This window comes from Haliotis cracherodii, unplaced genomic scaffold (assembly GCF_022045235.1).
Source record: "Haliotis cracherodii isolate W230 unplaced genomic scaffold, xgHalCrac1.p SCAF_19, whole genome shotgun sequence".
Lineage (NCBI taxonomy): Eukaryota > Metazoa > Mollusca > Gastropoda > Lepetellida > Haliotidae > Haliotis > Haliotis cracherodii.
In genome coordinates this window covers 7,239,234-7,258,576 of record NW_027266274.1, presented here as the reverse complement: position 1 = coordinate 7,258,576, position 19,343 = coordinate 7,239,234, and the positions used below count along the sequence as shown (strand labels likewise).

Sequence of the window (19,343 nt, the reverse complement as noted above, 5' to 3'; positions counted from 1 at the left end):
CAGAATGAATAAAGTACCGGAAATAATTGTTTGGTTTTAAAGCAATTGTTCCATGGAAACCTGGTAACGATGTTGGGAATGCGTGACGTTTTCTATAGACAATTATAAACAAATTGACATGGAAGCTAATGAAAGAACAAACTTTGTTTTTAGAAAATGTTATTTATCTTAACTTACCTTAAACAACCAGCCGCCTCTGTTCTCGGAATGTTTTTAGTCCGTGCGATTGTAATCATATAGCCATCCACAGCAAACACACGTTACTTCATTGCACTAATTAGTTTAAGGTCCAGTTACAATTCACAAAACAAACCGGAACTGTTTTGTTTCGTCAGTCAGACCCGAGTCAGTTGACGTTTGCAGATGCTACTATTTGGCCTGAATACGTCAGCCATGCGTGAAAGCAAGCGGGGCGACACCTGGCGGCGATTGAGAGATTCCAACTCAAGTTCCGTAACCCTGCCCGCACTCGCTCACAATAGAAAGTTTTCTTAGGGTCCGATTCAAGGAATGGGCCGTAAGATCTAAGCCAGAGCTGGTGAAGTTAGCGGGACTGTGCAGGTGGTTTGGGTTAATTCTCGTGCTGTGTTTTGATTCCGACTTTTATCACTGAAATGTATGTGGGTACTGGAACTTGGTGTTCGCGCCAATTCGTTGGGCAGCAAGTTCGGTGATGAGCGAGTTCAGATGAGGCCCGACAGCAGGGTTGATGTTTGAATAGACATTATTGGGAATTAATTGTTTTGCCACCTCAAATTGTTTAGATAATCTTTGGTATATTCGTGGACGTATTATTTCAAGGATATTTGGGTCAGGGCATAGATGTATTTACGTTTCTGGGGGAAATGATATATAGTTGTGAATACGGTGACGTTGAAATAATTGAAGAGAGATCGGAAGAGATAAAACGAATGTAGAAGCAACAAATTCACTTTTAGGCAATCACAATATATGAGACAAATATCAACCAATATTTTTTTATGATTTATCGATTTTGATGGATTTCTTTAAGAGTTTTACAGTTGCCTTTGTAAGACATTCCTTCATCATGTTCCTCATTTTTCATTGAAGAGCAGTTAAGTACACCCCCACCCACCCCCTCCACACACACACACACACACATCCCAACTACCCGTCCACTCGCTCACTCACCCACACAGAACACAGGTAAGACCCTCATGTCTCCGGAAGTGGTCGTACTGACAAGGTATGTAGACAGCCTCCATGTTTCTCTATTTCCTCATTGAAGTACAGTTAATTACACACACACACGCACACGCACACGCACACGTACACGCACACACACACCTCAACTACCCCTCCACTCACTCATTTACTCACTCACCCACACAGAACACAGGTAAGACCCTCATGTCTCCGGAAGTGGTCGTACTGACAAGGTATGTAGACAGCCTCCATGTTTCTCTATGTCCTGACTGAAGTACAGTTAATCACACACACACACACACACACACACACACGCACACACACACCTCAACTACCCCTCCACTCACTCACTCACCCACACAGAACACAGGTAAGACCCTCATGTCTCCGGAAGTGGTCGTACTGACAAGGTATGTAGACAGCCTCCATGTTTCTCTATGTCCTGATTGAAGTACAGTTAATTACAACACCCTCGTGTCTCCGGGAACGGGTTGCACGAGCCCCAAACACACGCATGTCTAATGATCACTGACACTCGCGATGTTTTCGAGTTTCTATCCAATCCTGTCCTACCAGAAGCGCCATCCAGGGGACAGGGAGGTGAACGAGTCCAAGGAACTTGCTTCAACGTGTCATGACTAAACGAAGGATACACATAAAAATAACGCTGGTACAATACCCGATGCAACAAATATTACACATGATCCCTGCCCAATAGCATCAATGTGTGATAAGGACACCATTAACAGCGATTATTTATACATAAATTTAAAAATATGGATTTAATTGCTAATCCGGAAAATGATAATGTCATTTCGCTCTTGCTAGATAAATTGTGTACCTGATAATTGCAAGCGCTGACATAGTCGGAATTCCGATCTCCCGCCGTGCATCGTCAAACAGTCGGGCGATATGCAATAAAACCTTGAAATACGCATTAATGGTTCATTACATTAGACTCGAAACCAAATCATTCGCAATATTAGATAACACTATCAAACACCTGATTTTGTATGTATGAAATTAGGTGCGTTTCGTAATAAAAACTAATCTGAATTTTGTCAGAAACTGCAGACTGGGTCTATACCTGCGTGGCGGGGCCGCAGAATAATGATCCCAGTTACACAATCCTACAGTTATATGTTTAATTTATCATTGTCAGTTTGAAGATGCTTTGATATTTGAATAAATGAAAATATTGATTGCTTATCAGTAGTAATGAAATCAAGTGTCCTGCTTCAGATAAGCCAAATAATAGACGCTGAGATGAGGAAGCTATGACCTGTTGTGTATCAGCTGTCAGCTTAATGTGGGAGAACTGACGTAAGTTGTGGATATTAACCACTTGGGGAAATCCAAGAGCACTGGATCATATTCAGGTCGAATCTAGGATTCGAACCACGACCCATAGAAGGATCCCGAGGGTGGTTCAGGAGGTCCGGGCCCGCTCCATCCCTCCCTTTGAAAATGAGCGAGGAATTTGATAATTTGGACACTTCCTTTTTAAAAATGCTGGATCCGTCCTTGTTTAGATCACGGTAGCTAATTTAGGGACACATCGTTGTCTGCCTCAAGACCCTGAACCATGACTAAAAGATAGTCTTTGAAAATGTATGATTTTGATGGATCTGAATCTCCCAGATCACTGGGGCTTTACATGCAGTTGTATGCTTATATCAATATTATGTATCATCATAGACTATCAGAGTCTAGGACACACCGCTGCATGTAACGCCTTGAACCAAGGGGCTTCGTGTAGTTTTCGGGATATTTTTTTGTGAAATTGGGTGTTCAGTCTTCACGACAAAAACACATATCCACAAATATTTATAATCCCTAACATTTTTCTGCAGTATACATAGCTCTATTTCAGGGAATATATGTTAATCTAGCAATGTGTTTTACTAAATTATTCCTAATCTTAATCCTAATCTCTATCCCTAAAGATGAACTTATGTTGCCGGAAAAAGGAAGTAAATATTTGTCTTCCCTGTCTATATAGCTAACAAAAGAATGCATCGGATGAGTTCACAATAATAATTATAAACAGCTAAAATACATAAATTCATAATTTACTTAGAACGATACCATCGGATTATTTTACAGTTAAATTCCGAATAAAAATCAATTACATTCAATTATTTGCCTGCATAATTGAATTTGTTTACCTGAACATGTAATTATGTAGCACACCTGTCAATCTACCTGTCTGTGTGAACGTTGGTCTGCCTTGCTTCTCGTCAGGTGAGACTATTGATTAATGAATAACTGCACCATGCGTCGTGCAGGTGTGTCGTGATTCGAGATCTGTGAAGATCGTGAGTTCCTGCATTGAAGCAATGAATGGCTTATTCCTCTTAACAGTTTAATTGGTATCATCCGTATTGAATATATATATATACCTACATGTGTGATTCATAATATATCGGTTGTGGTCCAGCGTTCACACGATAGTTCGGTTTTAGCTTCACGTTGCTATGAAGTAATCAACCATGGTGATACATCCTTTCACATGACACAAATTTACATTCCAATGTTATAATTATCCCTCAAAACATATTTCTCTTCAGCTTATTTTAAAATAAATTCTTCCTTTTTTCTCAGTACACGAAAACTGATTTAATCTAAAAAAAATTGGGGCAAGGAAAGATAACTCTGTTCTTTTAAAATCCGGAAGTTTTTATGTTCAAAGATCCGGAATTTAACCGGACAAGAACACATATTTTTAATCGCCCTGAAGAAAATCGGGCATCAATAGCATGAGGACAAACCTCGGGTTTCTGTTATTATTTAAGGCAACGGAGACGAACTCAGAGCTGGTATGGCCATGAAACCAAATAAAACTACCGGTGTTTTCCAATGGTTTCAACAGTGGTGCTATCTATACCTGGAACCGGTATTTGCACATGTAGCAGTCATAGATATCATTCTTCGGTCATTCCAGGGATAAATCTATTTGATATTGCCATGAAATCATTCTCTACGTTCCCAACTAATAACGGTGCGCTCAACACATGCCTTCTAATTCATTCCAAACGATCTCTGTCGAGAAGAGCAAACCGTTGCTTTTGTTCACGTCACAGCTTCAGACTGCAGTTGTTTATTTAAGTCAAAGCGCCTCTTAAAATGTGGCAGTTTGAAAGTGTTTTCTCAAACACCAAGTATAAAAGAATTTTTTTTAAAACCATCAGTCAAACGGACTATGGTATGTTACGGTAAAATACAATCCAGTTTATTGTCCAATCTCCACACAGAGCATCACGCCCGTCGCCGCAGTTCGTTTCATTATCATGTAGGGGTCGCACAAGTTCAGGCAGTGTTGGAGAGTTAAAGGCCGAAGACAAAAGGGAGATAGCCTGTCGTTCCGTCAACAGACAAGGGTTGAATATGACTCCACGGGCTGTCCCAGTTACGTCGGTCATACGTCAGCGGCAGCCGCCATTTTACGACTGTGAAGCGGGTGCACACATGCGCAGTTGACATGTAGGTGTTATGTGGGTGATCAACGGGCAATGAATTGTCAAGATTGTGGAGCACGACAGCAGAAAATTGTCTTCAAGGATGTAGAGACATTTTTTGAATTCAAAAGCAAATTTCTTACACAGATGGGCGGAACGTTGTGCAACACAGATGCGTTAAAGGGAATACACATGGAGAAAGTAAGCGGCATGTAGACTTTGACGGAAATAGATTGGCATTCCGTCATGTCAGCCTTCAAAGCTGATTAAGATGTTTTTTCCACATTTTTTCAAGTTAAAAAAATCTTACAGAGGAATCTTTCTAAGCGTAAGATCCGTGGCCATTCATCAGTTCGGTGTCGTCGAGTGTAACTTACAATGGCGTTATCCTGTCCAAGTCGAACGTGATAATTGCTTTTCTTCTGGTGCAAATGTCTGTCATACCTCAACTAATCGTTTAATAAATACTTTTGCCCCCTAAAAAAACTGACTGTAATAATTAACATGTTAGGCGGTGATGTTCGAGAGTCGAGTCCTACGGTACCCTGGAACAGAATACCTACCGACTCGCAAACATGCCTGCCTGTCACGTGACTTCCGGTAACGTCATGTGACAAACTGTGTCACGTGATATTAAGGTTACGTTAACTATTTGATTTCATGCGTTCATTTTTTCTTCCTTTACCGACACCCTGGGGGTTTAATGTATAAACTATATAACAAGCCCTTGAAAATCATTCAAGTTTAACCGAAATTAGCTTATTACATGAATAATAATGTACCTTAACACTGTTTTGTCAACATATTGATTCACTGCAGTTTTCCTATTCATTATTGATCGCATTAATGTCGTTTTTTGCTACACTGGTGTCAGTTTGACGTCATCAGGGTTCAACCAGTGCTGTGTCTTACTCCATAACTAGGCATGTCTACATTCCATTCGGTACGAATTCTTCAAATTCTTCATCAGAACATCATAATTTTACCGATACAACCACATCCCCTGTAATAAAATCATGATTTTTCTACTAAATAAACCTCGGTTCGAACATATGGTACATGCGTAAAAGGGGCTGTAGGGTAGCCTTGTGGTTAAAGTGTTCACTCGTCACACCGAAGATCCGGGTTCGATTCCCCTGACGGGTTATATGTGTGAAGCCCATTTCTGGTGCGCTCGCTGTGATATTGTTGGAATGTGGCCTAATGCGACGTTAACCCATAACCCACGTTTACCGTAAATGTTTGAAACAGTAAAACAGCGAGAGGAGTTATCTTACACTCATCTGAATGTATATTGTGCAAACACCTTTTAAGACACTGGGGCACGGGCACGCCAGAAACCTGTGATTGTGGGTTCAAATCCCGGTTCGCCCCGATTATGTTCCTAGAATACTGTTTGGAACACTCACTCACTCACTTTTATGACACTGCTTCAAATACACGTTATGAATAAATAACACCTGGTTCACACAATTTTACCCGCTATTTTGTCTCTTACGCTCATTTGGTTATTCCCTGGCGTCGATGTTTTATGTTTCTTCAAGGACATTAAACAAACGCTGATTTCAGGAGAGTTGTGACTTTTGCGTGATCAAATTAATACGGACACTGACACTTTCTGTGATCACCGTCTACACTGAGAGTCGTGTAATGATGTGTTGTTCCATCTTTATAAGCAATAATCCTATGTGAGGAATCGAACCCGTGACGAGCGAAAGGGTTAACCACGTGGTTACCCCTACCCACAAGACCACCCCACAAGACAACCTCCCATTCCTTCTCCTGTGATTCAGTTTAAAAAGCCGCGAGCTCAGTATGAATACTGATACCCAACATGTCACGTGGTCCCCATGGACTCCCTCACTCATACCTCTCCCTCACTCACTCCAAAAGATAAAACTATAACTTGACATTCAGTAAACTACGGTTATAACGAATACGCTTATAACGAAATGACAGATATAACGAACTTAGTTTTCTGGTCCCGATAATTTGTGCAGTTGTGCTGTATATTTGCTTATAACGAACTACGGTTATAACGAACTAAAAATAGTCCCTTTGAGTTCGTTATAACCGTAGTTTACTGTATGCTCATGCTCTTGCCATCCTTTAATAACCACATATCGGATTTTTTTACAAGCACTTGGATTAAGGAGATTTACAGGTCAAAGGCAGAGTATCCTTAAGCCCTTTGATGATTATATTGTGTTAAAAATGCAGGTATCAATTTGCATAGATGCCTTTCAAAGCCATCGCGGGAGCAGACGGAATGTAGGTTTAGCCTCCACGACGGCGGATCACGTTTCTTGCGTCTGTGCCGCCGAAATACAGTCGCCTCTTAGTGGGACAGAGTATGTCACAATGCCTTACAACGTTGGGGCACTTCTAATACCTTATTACGCTGAAAATCCCGCTAAACGTTGAAAATTGTAGGTAACAGTATCGCGCTCATGTGTCCGCCATGACGTCTTGACGCTGGGAGATGAGATGAGGTTTTAACCCCTTCACCTCTTAGCCCGGTTGAAGTGTGAGTCGACATAATACAATATGTAACAAAGTGTTAAATTATCAACAGTGATTGTCATAGGGAGGAGCTGTGGATTAACGTGGTTGTTTAGGGATTATTGGGCTGTATAAAATGCAGACTGTAGCGGGCCTGCAGAAAACGTCATTGGGTGTTCAGCGTATCACTTTATTATCAGTGTTATAACGAGGCTCTATGGTGCGTAATGCATCTATAGGTTACTGAGGTACTGTGAGGCAGTCAAGCATGTTTTTGCTAGGTGGAGAAGTGGGGTAGTGGTCAGTGCGTAGACAGGGAGGTTAGGTAGTGGTCAGTACGTAGATAGGCAGACGGGGTAGTGATCAGTACGTAGATAGGGAGATGGGGTGGTGGTGAGTACGTAGATAGGAAGGTGGGGTAGTGATCAGAACGTAGACAGGGAGGTTAGGTAGTGGTCAGTACGTAGATAGGCAGACGGGGTAGTGATCAGTACGTAGATAGGGAGATGGGGTGGTGGTGAGTACGTAGGGAGGTTGGGTAGTTGTCAGTACGTAGGGAGGTGGGGTAGTGGTCAGTACGTAGATAGGGAGGTGATGTAATGATCAGTACGTAGATAGGGAGATGGGGTAGTGGTGAGTACGTAGATAGGGAGGTGATGTAATGATCAGTACGTAGATAGGGAGGTGATGTAATGATCAGTACGTAGATAGGGAGATGGGGTAGAGGTGAGTACGTAGATAGGGAGGTGATGTAATGATCAGTACGTAGATAGGGAGGTGATGTAATGATCAGTACGTAGATAGGGAGATGGGGTAGTGGTCAGTACGTAGATAGGGAGGTGACGTAATGATCAGTACGTAGATAGGCAGACGGGGTAGTGATCAGTACGTAGATAGGGAGATGGGGTGGTGGTGAGTACGTAGGGAGGTTGGGTAGTTGTCAGTATGTAGGGAGGTTGGGTAGTTGTCAGTACGTAGGGAGATGGGGTAGTGGTGAGTACGTAGGGAGGTGGGGTAGTGGTCAGTACGTAGGGAGATGGGGTAGTGGTCAGTACGTAGATAGGGAAATGGGGTAGTGGTCAGTACGTATAGAGGTGGGGTAGTGGTCAGTGCGTAGGGAGGTGGGGTAGTGGTCAGTACGTAGATAGGGAGATGATGTAGTGGTCAGTACGTAGATAGGGAGATGGGGTAGTGGTCAGTACGTAGATAGGGAGACGGGGTAGTGGTCAGTACGTAGATAGAGAGTTGGGGTAGGGTCAGTACGTAGGGAGGTGGTGTAGTGGTCAGTATGTAGATAGGGAGGTGGTGTAGTGGTCAGTATGTAGATAGGAAGGTGGGGTAGTGGTCAGTACGTAGATAGGGAGATGATGTAGTGGTCAGTACGTAGAGAGGGAGGTGGGGTAGTGGTCAGTACATAGGGAGGTGGGGTATAGGTCAGTACATAGATAGGGAGGTGGGGTAGTGGTCAGTACGTAGATAGGGAGGTGGGGTAGTGGTTGGGTAGTGGTAGTGGTCAGTACGTAGATAGGGAGGTGGGGTAGTGGTCAGTACGTAGATAGGGAGATGATGTAGTGGTCAGTACGTAGATAGGGAGATGGGGTAGTGGTCAGTACATAGATAGGGAGATGATGTAGTGGTCAGTACGTAGATAGGGAGATGATGTAGTGGTCAGTACGTAGGGAGGTGGGGTAGTGGTCAGTGCGTAGGGAGGTGGGGTAGTGGTCAGTACGTGGGGAGATGGGGTAGTGGTCAGTACGTAGATAGGGAGATGATGTAGTGGTCAGTACGTAGGGAGGTGGGGTAGTGGTCAGTGCGTAGATAGGGAGATGGGGTAGTGGTCAGTACATAGATAGGGAGATGATGTAGTGGTCAGTACGTAGGGAGGTAGGGTAGTGGTCAGTGCGTAGGGAGGTGGGGTAGTGGTCAGTACGTAGGGAGATGGGGTAGTGGTCAGTACATACATAGGGAGATGATGTAGTGGTCAGTACGTAGATAGGGAGATGGGGTAGTGGTCAGTACGTAGATAGGGAGATTGGGTAGTGGTCAGTACGTAGGGAGGTGGGGTAGTGGTCAGTACGTAGGGAGGTGGGGTAGTGGTCAGTACGTAGATAGGGAGGTGGGGTACTGGTCAGTACGTAGGGAGGTTGGGTAGTGGTCAGTACGTAGATAGGGAGATGATGTAGTGGTCAGTACGTAGATAGGGAGATGGGGTAGTGGTCAGTACATAGAGAGGGGGGTGGGGTAGTGGTCAGTACGTAGGGAGGTGGGGTAGTGGTCAGAACGTAGCGAGGTGGGGTAGTGGTCAGTACGTAGGGAGGTGGGGTACTGGTCAGTACGTAGATAGGGAGGTGGGGTACTGGTCAGTACGTAGGGAGGTTGGGTAGTGGTCAGTACGTAGATAGGGAGATGATGTAGTGGTCAGTACGTAGATAGGGAGATGGGGTAGTGGTCAGTACATAGATAGGGAGGTGGGGTAGTGGTCAGTACGTATATAGGGAGATTGGGTAGTGGTTAGTTCGTAGATAGGGCGTCGGGTTAGTGGTCAGTACGTAGATAGGGCGGTGGGGTAGTGGTTAGTACATAGATAGGGAGATTGGGTAGTGGTCAGTGCGTCGTTAAGGAGGTGGAGTAGTGGTCAGTGCGTCGTTAAGGAGGTTGGGGGTAGTGGTCTGTGCGTCGTTTGGGAGGTTGGTGGTAGTGGTCAGTGCGTCGTTATGGAGGTGGGATAGTGGTCAGTGCGTCGTTAGGGAGGTGGGGTAGTGGTCAGTGCGCCGTTAGGAAGGGTGGGGGTAGTGGTCAGTGCGTCGTTAAGGAGGTTGGTGGTAGTGGTCAGTGCGTCGTTAGGGAGGTTGGTGGTAGTGGTCAGTGCGTCGTTAGGGAGGTGGGATAGTGGTCAGTGCGTCGTTAGGGAGGTTGGGGGTAGTGGTCAGTGCGTCTTTAGGGAGTTTGGGGGTAGTGGTCAGTGCGTCGTTAGGGGCGTGGGGTAGTGGTCAGTACCTCGTTGTGTTGGTAGTGGTCAGCACGTAAATCATTGTCTAAAACTGTGGGAAAAAACCCCGATGTAATCAACGATAAGGAATAAGAGCAAGCCATGGACAAAATGTACTGGCTTGTCTTCAGTTTTGTTCAAGAAATGGCAGGACCACTGTTTGTCGTAAAGATATACCAACAATCAGTGAAAGTTCCGTGTCAACTTGAATGATGACACCAGGGACGACGTTGCAAATGGTCACATCAGCAACACCTGATGCCCCACTGCGCATGTCTGTTGTGATTACAGACTGAAGCTGTCACGAAAAGACGCCGGCATCACAATTCCGTCACGTGATTGACAGGGGTGGAAACTCGTTTTATACGCTGACTTCCGCATCGCTATTTACGACGTTTCTTTTACGACGTGTCTTACGTACACGCCCAAACCCTCAAACTGTGACAAGGACCTGGAGTCAATCACATAAATTTACATGTGGTTTCGACGAAGAAGGGCGGGTAACACCACTGACCTTCCATACTTGCACCGTATTCCCTTTGCGATATCACTGAAGCACAGTTGAGTGACACGGCGAACTGGGTCCTCTAAAAACAACAGGTGCGAGCAGTGTTATAATGTCTCCCAAGACAGGGTGGCCCAAAAGGTACGTGTGTTCGCCCTTGCCAACAAGACACGGGTTTGATACCATCATGGGTACACTGTGATTCCTGTGGCGATGATGATGATGATGATTATTATTTTTATCATAATTATTTGTAAAAGCGGCGCTAATCACTACTGGACACAATTCAAGGTCAGGATGAAGATGAAATCCTCATCCATACTTTCTCATACTTACAAATTCATACTGGAAAAGTTGTTCATGTTATCATTTAAAGAACAGCTCTGCAAATGGATCTGATCTTTCTCAAATAAAATTGCAATGGTGTGGGTGGGCGGGTGTTGGTGTGTGTATGTGTGTGTGTGTGTGTGTGTGTGTGTGTGCGTGTGTGCGTGTGCGTGTGCGTGTTTATGCGATGAAAGAGAAGGGTTCCTTGGGCGTGAAAGATTCTTTGATCATGCGTGTTGGAATCCCAGATTAATCCTGATAATACGTCTTGGTTGTTCGTCAGCACCATGCATATGACAAAATAGGGACGATTTATGGATAACAACTTTATTTACTGTACCGACGTTTCGGTATAGATCCTTATACCGTTGTCAAGCAAATAATTGTCTCTACTTTGTCACCCGTCAACGTCTAAGTAATGCCTATCAAACAATTCATCATGCTTGTACTTGTTGGTTTCACCATTGTAGTAGACGTCTAAGACCTGCATTATTTCTGCATGATTTGTTTGTTTGTTTGTTTGTTTGTTGCACTTGTTAACGTCACACTCAGCAATATTCCGGCTACATGGCGGCGGTCTGTAAATAATCGAGTCTGGACCAGACATCATGAGCATCCATCCACGCAATTGGGATACGATGACATGCATCAACCAAGCCAGAGAGTTTTTATGCATGATGCTGACACGTCATGTAACAGATATACTGTTTAAACTGCCAGTAGATTAAACCCACTCACTCACAGTTGGAATACTTATAATACTCACACAATTGATTCTTAAACACAGACCTACCCCTGATAGCCGACGTGCACCACATGTGTCTCGCTATTAGCAGCGGGAAACTCAGAGCCCAGCCCAACAACGCTCACCTCAAATGCTTTTTGAATATTACCACGCATATTTTTCTCCTCACGTAAATCCGAGAGTAACGCCCAACTCTCTGCCCCACTACCCTTCAATATCGACACCCAAGTAGCGTCTAATAGCTGACCTACGACCCTGGGTCACGCTGTAATACCGAGTTACGACTCGCAGTCAACCCTACGCCGGCGACACCACTGCGCATGTTTACACACAAGATTATACACTGTATCCAATAGACGGGAACAATGGGAGCACGTGCTGCCCCGGCGTGTGACGTCACCAGCCGCCTGGGAAATACAATGTGTTATACGATCTGTTGGAAGGAAAATATAAAGTTATTTCCCTACAATCCAGGCCCGACTGGCGACACTGGAATCATTTAAGGCAGTTGGGATTAAAAACAAGGAGCTTACCATATGCTGCCCACGTGGATGTCTAGAGCCTTCCCTCCTCTGTATCCGGTGCAAGTCAGTGATGAAATCTGAAAAACACAAATATTATATGAGGATAATGGTAAAGTAACTATGAGATCTATTTTTGATGCGATGCAAGGCTAATGACTGTATACTCCAGTGTAAAGAGCCCTAGATCATGCTCTTAGAGATCATGTATAGCATTATCCAGGTAGGGGTATGTTTTTAATTACTTAATTTACGGACCCCCGACCCAAAATAAGTGCCAAATAAGATGATTATTTTTGGTGCAAAAATTCAGAAACAAAAAACATATTCGTGTTGCTCATAGAAAAAATAACACCTTTTCTTATTACTAAAATTCGAGTTTTCTTCCTTTCTTTTTTTTTTTCATTCCCCAGTACTTTTAAAATATCATTTTTTAAATGATATATTTACTTTTATTTCGACCACTGATCCTTCAATCCGTCAAAAAGTAATTTAAAAAGTTTCTCTTTGGTTGATTTTATGAAAAAACGACAAGGGCCAAGTCACCGATCCCGACCACCCGACCCAATTAGTCGCCTCTTACGACCAGCAATAGAGTGTTGGGGACCTATTCTTCCCCGGGTCCCCTCGGGTGGAGGTTATACAGATTAAAGAGTGCAGTACGTGTCGTGGCGTAACGCCAATACAGAACTTTTTATTACAACGTCACGATTTGTGTGTACACCGGTTACACCACTCGGTGCATAACGTTGTTATAGTATATATCTCCAGGGAGTGTGTGGCATGCATGAAACATATTTAATATAGTTATAATACAATACATGTACATGCATAATTACTACAGAATGGGGGGGGGGGGGGGGGGTAATTTAGGTCGGCGCCAAGAAGGAACCAACTGAGACACATGTGCAGCTCTTTGCAATATTTAGCTGCATTTTAAAAATTAAACTAAATCTACGAATTCAATGTTTTGTTAACACGGTGAACACCGCGAACTACACGTGTTCGTTGTTAAACTATCAAAGACAAGGCTGCACTGAGAACCCTCTTTGATTATGAATTGAAACTATTTGTTTCTGGAGTTCAACCCGAGTCCCTGGGTTCTAAGTTCTAGGATGCACATCAGCGATTATGTCGAACCTTAAACGAATATATTTGAACGAAAACGTAACGTTTTACTAAATTTTATGTATTCAAACGCATCTTTACAGGTGCATGTATGTTTGAAACCCGCCTGCCACCGACCTTTTGGGCAAAAATCGTGTTTATTGAACTACACCGTTGAATATCTTTGCAAGTGCTTTATAGTGAGTGAGTGAGTGAGTTTGTTTTTACGCCGCTTTTAGCAATATTCCAGCAATATCACGGCGGGGGACACCAGAAATGGGTTTCACACATTGTACCCATGTCGGGAATCGAACCCGGGTCTTCGGCGTGACGAGCGAACGCTTTAACCACTAGGCTACCCGACCGCCCCGCAAGTGCTTTATAGACGCAATGAGCAACTCCTCCACAATTCGCCAGTAGTTCAGCTGCATCAATATTATTCGATGGGAAAGGAGTGTGGAGGGTTTAACGATTGCAACACGTGGTCGAAGGTCTTGCAGCAATGAGGTTCCAGATTGAGGTATGGAAACAGTCCCACACATGCAACACTCTTTGCATTTTGGGAAGTTTCTAAGCATGCTGAGTAACAACGTCCCTGGGTTCAATATTGTACAGTGGTATACTTAAGGGAGTATAGTTTTACGCCGCTTTTAGCAATACTCCTGCAATACTACAACGGGGGACACCAGAATTGGGTTTCACACATTGTACCTAGTGGAATCGAACCCGGGTCTTTGGCATGAGTGAGTGAGTGAGTTTGATTTTACACCGCTTTTAGCAATATTCCAGCAATATCACGGCGTCATCATCATCATCATCATCATCATCATTTGTAAAGCGTCTGACTTGCGTTAGTGAAAACTGTTCAAGTGAGTGAGGGAGCATGGTTTTACGCCGCTTTTAGCAATATTCCAGCATTATCACTGCGGGGGACACCAGAAATGGGCTTCACACATTGTACCCATGTGGGGAATCGAACCCGGGTCTGACAAGACGAGTGAAGGGTTTAACCACTAGGCTACCCCACCACCCCTCAGAATTCTGTCTGTGGAACAAAGATGGTGTAGAGTGAGTGAGTGACTGTCTTTTGTCATTATTCCAGCTTATTCACGACGCTGTGTAAATAATCAACTCTAGGCTAATCAGTGGTTGGCAGCATAAGCTACGACCACTTTTCAGCCAGGTCACACATTTTGACCACCTAATACTCATTTAGTTGTCTTTGAATGTGAGGTATTGAGTTATGGTGAGGCCAGGGCTTACGATCACCTTAGCACTGAGGTCGCTTAGTGGAACGGGGCCCATGGGCGGATACAGCTTATTTTTAAAAGGGGGGTGCACAATTCAGATCTATTTATTGTCTTTGGTGGTAATTTATACAGAAATATAGATTTTTTTCGAAATAAAAGGGGGGGAGTGCGCACCCCTGCCCTTCTGTATCCGACATTTGGCCTATTGTGATTTGTGGGCGCGGCAAAACATGAAAGGTGTGCGTCATCATGGGGTAAAAAACATTTCAATAAAACGTCTCAGATGTAAGTACATTTATCGTGAAGTTCTAAAACGTTTCACTGTGGTTCACTTAAGGTTCGCATCACTGAATACCACTTCTAATTTGACGCCGACTTTTTACAAAAAGGGGAAATATTCGACATTAGCCATTCTCGTGGCGTACAAACAGACGAAAATTGCTAACGGTTGACCTACACAGTCCGACCTTCACCTTCAAAAACAAAAACGTTCCCATCAGCCCAAACCGGAAGTGAGCGAGTGTTTATCATAGCGATGTGCGCGAGAGATGCAAATTCTCACCACAGGTAGGGAAGGAAACAATAGCGACGCTAATCAACACCCGCCGAGCAATGTCCCTCCTCAGTACCAACTAAGCAGACATGTCTGATATTCAGCGCCCTTGAACCAAACCCTAACTGAATCCTGACACTGAAACACCCACGACTTGCAACACTGGAGAAAACCGGATATTGAATCCCCCTGCTTCCGGTGTGCACGTTTGTCAAAGTGTCAACAAACCGCCTCAAATATTCTTCAAATGAGGTTAATTGAACATGTACATGCATACGTTCTTGCGCTGAAGCATATTGAATATGAAGTTAAACATATGGTTTTAATAAAGATACAAAAGTAAGCTGAATGAGGGAGAAAGACCATTCATTTATGTTCTTCGGATAAATTACTGGACAGTTTCTCCGAAATATGCTTGAAAATCGAAAAACTTCAGTTCAGACTGTTGTAGCTGTCCTTGAATACCGTTTCACGTATTTCCTATATTTACGGCCTTTTGGAATCCTGGCGCAGAATAGGTTCTAAACACTAATTGGATAGGTTCTGCCAAGGACACCAAAGTTCAGATGTTACCTGCTTGTGAGTCGGTGTACGCTTAGGCCTTTAGAAGTTGGTTTACAAATGTTCTGGCAGACATTTAATGAAGGTGGTTGAAAAAGAATTAACGTCATTTTCAACTTCCAGATGAGTACTGCTGATAATGAATGAAAAAAAAACAAGTTTTGACAGATGCCGAAAGATAATTCATTGTATTATTTTTTGTGAGAATACATATTTCTACACGTATTATTCACCCTTTCTTACGAACAGCGGTGGTAAAATATTGTGTGATTTTTTTCATGTTACCTAATTGTAAAACAGTCCGCCCAAAGAATGAAAAGTCATAACATTTTTTTTCGGATTATATTTACGGTCTCGTAAACCAACGAAAAATATAAGGCCCATGGTGTTTTGTCCTATGTTTTTTACCCCAAACTCTCATTCGCTAGCTCGGCTACGTTAGGGCGAGTGAGACAGAGTGTAGACAATTATGGTCCATTTTGTTAACATTCTACACAATCATGAGAACACTGTTGTTTATTGGTAGCCCATCCACACGAATACACGTCGTTTAGTTTCCTCAATGAAAGCCTTCGGGCGCCTATTATTTTTTATGTTCCCGTTTCCCTTCGCACAACCAACCTAATTTATTTATACCACCGACAAAATTATTTTCCAATGTACTGACCAAAAAAACCCACACCAATAATTACAAGTAAGTGATGGCATCTGTCCAAGCATCACGGGATATCGTGAAACACGTGAAAACCGTGAAGTAATTGTATACATTATTTGGGAACTGAATGAGCGTGTGAGATAGGTTTAACGCCGTCTTGAATGTGAGTGAGTTGGGTTTAACGCCGCTTTTAACAGTATTCCAGTTATATCGCGGCGTGTCAGCTTAATGTGGGAGGAAAGCCCCAACTTATGCAGGTCTCAGACGTTTACCACTTCGGTGAGACCCAAGAGCACGGGTATGGTGCTGACAAACCTAGAAACATGATCGGGACGAACCGGAATTCGAACCCACGATTACAGGTTTCTGGCGTGCCCAAGGGACGCAACTCTGCACAGCGAATCGCGGCGCCTAAGACGTCTGGGCCACCCGTGCCCCTCTAATAGGGATATGATATTCGTTAAATATTTGCTCCGTGGTGATTCAGACACAAATATGAGTTCTCTCCCCGTGCCCAATAATGATTGGATGGTTGCAACGTGTGCTGATTGCGTGCCGTCAACGATGACGTGGATCGTTGGTAATCATAATGCAGTGGTTTGCATGACCCGGACTCTGTTCGTAACAGACAAACGTGATAAAGCCGATATATTGCTGACTGCGGCAATAAACAACATTCACTTCATTCCTTCAATTTAAATATTTAACCGACAATTTCGTAACACGAAGGTGGGTAAGACCAGCGCGTCTTATATAGAATCCATGGAAAAAACTTGTAAAATGCAAAATCCTGCCTTACATGCCCCGCTAATGTTTTTCGCCTCTTTATATATTTGACCGACAATTTGTTAAACTGAGCGTTGCATGAAACATGATGAAGGGTTGCCCTTACTTGCCATGGTAATTTCTCTACCTAATAACCTCGGCAGAGGCTAAAGAGACTTTTTAAATTAAAAAAATAAACCAACAAATTAAAGTAATGGTCTTTCTTATGTAAGCCGAGAATTAATGATACATAACTGCATATATATAATAGTTATATCATCAGAATAACCAAGGCAGTGAGCTGTCGCTTCAGGTGTTTGGGGTTACGACAGGCCTATTTTGTAATGCCGAAAATTCCCACGTGGAGTTGTCTCCCATGGCCCCAGGATCCGCTGCGTATGAGTTCGATTCCCAAATTCATGACCCTTTGTTTGGAGGTGAGTTGAAATGGGGTGTAACGTCGCGTTCAAGATGATTGCACTTATATAGCGACGTGCATGTTCTGTGTGTGGCTGCTTGTACTAGTCCGGACTGATGTCGGCTTTATAGTGCTAGCTCACTGAGATACCATGCCGCACTTTATCAATGATGCCCTCCTCAGTATTCTGACTACAAGCCGACCAGTCCTTGTTTCCCTTAATGATGAGCGCCAGGCAGGGTAGCAACAAGTACTTGTAACGTATAGATTTTGTAATGGCTGCTACCTGAGCTACGCGAGGCTGCCCTCCTAGAGTCAAACAACGATATAATTGAAATAATCAGCTTTAAGCACAATATGGTGAACGTCTCCACCAGAGTACACGAACAAACACGGTGATATTACATTGAGGCTGCTTGGGAGCTACAGGTGTCAGCTCCTACGTCAAATGACGATATTCCCAAAACGTCTGACACCTGAATGATTTGTTTACTAACTCACCCACAAGAAACAACCATTATTTCCAAATCATATGGGCATACTATACTACAGTATAGTCGGTGCTGTCGCTCATTTCAAGCAAATATGTTTATATTTTGTCTGAAGTTCGCCCAAGTAACCATGTTTGCCTGTCGAAATAACCCTCCCTTTATCAGTCCAAGGACCACATAATTCGCCCAACCACATAATTTGTCTAGCCTAACTACGATTTAGAGAAAAATTGTATCACTTCTTCTTTGGCGTTCTGTCTATTTCGTCAATGTCAGTCTAATGGAGATTTAGGCTCTCTCGTCCTCTATAATGTAACAAGGTTGTTTACCCATACAACACATCCATCAACGGGAAGGCGCTCTCTACTCAAAAACGGCACATGATTTCATTCTACAAACATTCTACACAGGAGAGAGGTATCGCAGCTATCAAGAAAATGAATGCACAACATTCTACTCAAACAGGTGTGTTGAAAGGTCAGTGGGGCACGCGAGATGAATGAGCAGACGACATGTCCGCCATCTTGGATTACCGGATATGACGTTGAGGTAGAGTGACGGGACTACGTCATTCATAAGAGAAGGCGAATAACGCCATGTATATCTGTCTAATACACGAGCACTGACAGGGCAGGTGTTATGGGGTATACCACTCACGTAACACGTTGAAAGACGACAGGTTGTAACACACATGTTGCGCGAGGAGTTCCTTCGCGTCAGAGGGCGTTGTCAGAATTGCGTAATATCAAACAATAGCGGTACAAAAAACGCTGACAGGAATTCTGCCATGTGTACAATAACGGACGGGAAGCTCCTTCGTCAACACTTTTCTCCAAAAGTGTTCATACAGCTTTCGTCTGGAACCATTCGTTTTCTGAACGAATATGAATATGATTTTTGTGTAAAATATTAAAATAATTCAAATACATAGGACACGAGAATACAGGTTTCCACAACATTCAAACTGGCATCAATCGTTTTCCGATGTAAAAGTGTTACAGCTAAAGATTTTTTTCTTTTTTGCCAGTTAATGTGAAGACCATATTCAGTGTTCGCTCCGAAAGTGTGAACATTTTCTATTTATTGTCGAAAGTGTAAATCAGTCTGTGATATTCTAATCAAAAGTGTAAACCATTTTGGGTTACCCCCTACCCCAGTTGGAGTACAACCATTTTTTTTATTTAATATTTATTTGTAAACTATTTTCTGTTTTGGACTCGAAATTGCAACTCATTTTGTAATTTGTATTTTGAAGACATAAACCATGCTTCTTCATTTTTCAAACACAAAACAAACCACTTGAGTGCTTTTTTTGGGGGGTGGGGTGGG

The 19,343-nt window shown here is 43.2% G+C and overlaps 1 protein-coding gene across 2 annotated transcripts in view; it reads right to left on the bottom strand.

The window, feature by feature from the left end:
- The window catches only part of LOC139466722 (lactadherin-like), a 275,034-nt gene that overhangs the window by 106,793 nt on the left and 148,898 nt on the right, over positions 1–19,343 (bottom strand). For both annotated transcript variants that reach the window (XM_071248368.1, XM_071248369.1), the window contains one exon: positions 12,227–12,294. The gene's annotated coding sequence lies outside the window, so the exon portion shown is untranslated. The remainder of the gene's footprint in view (positions 1–12,226; positions 12,295–19,343) is intronic.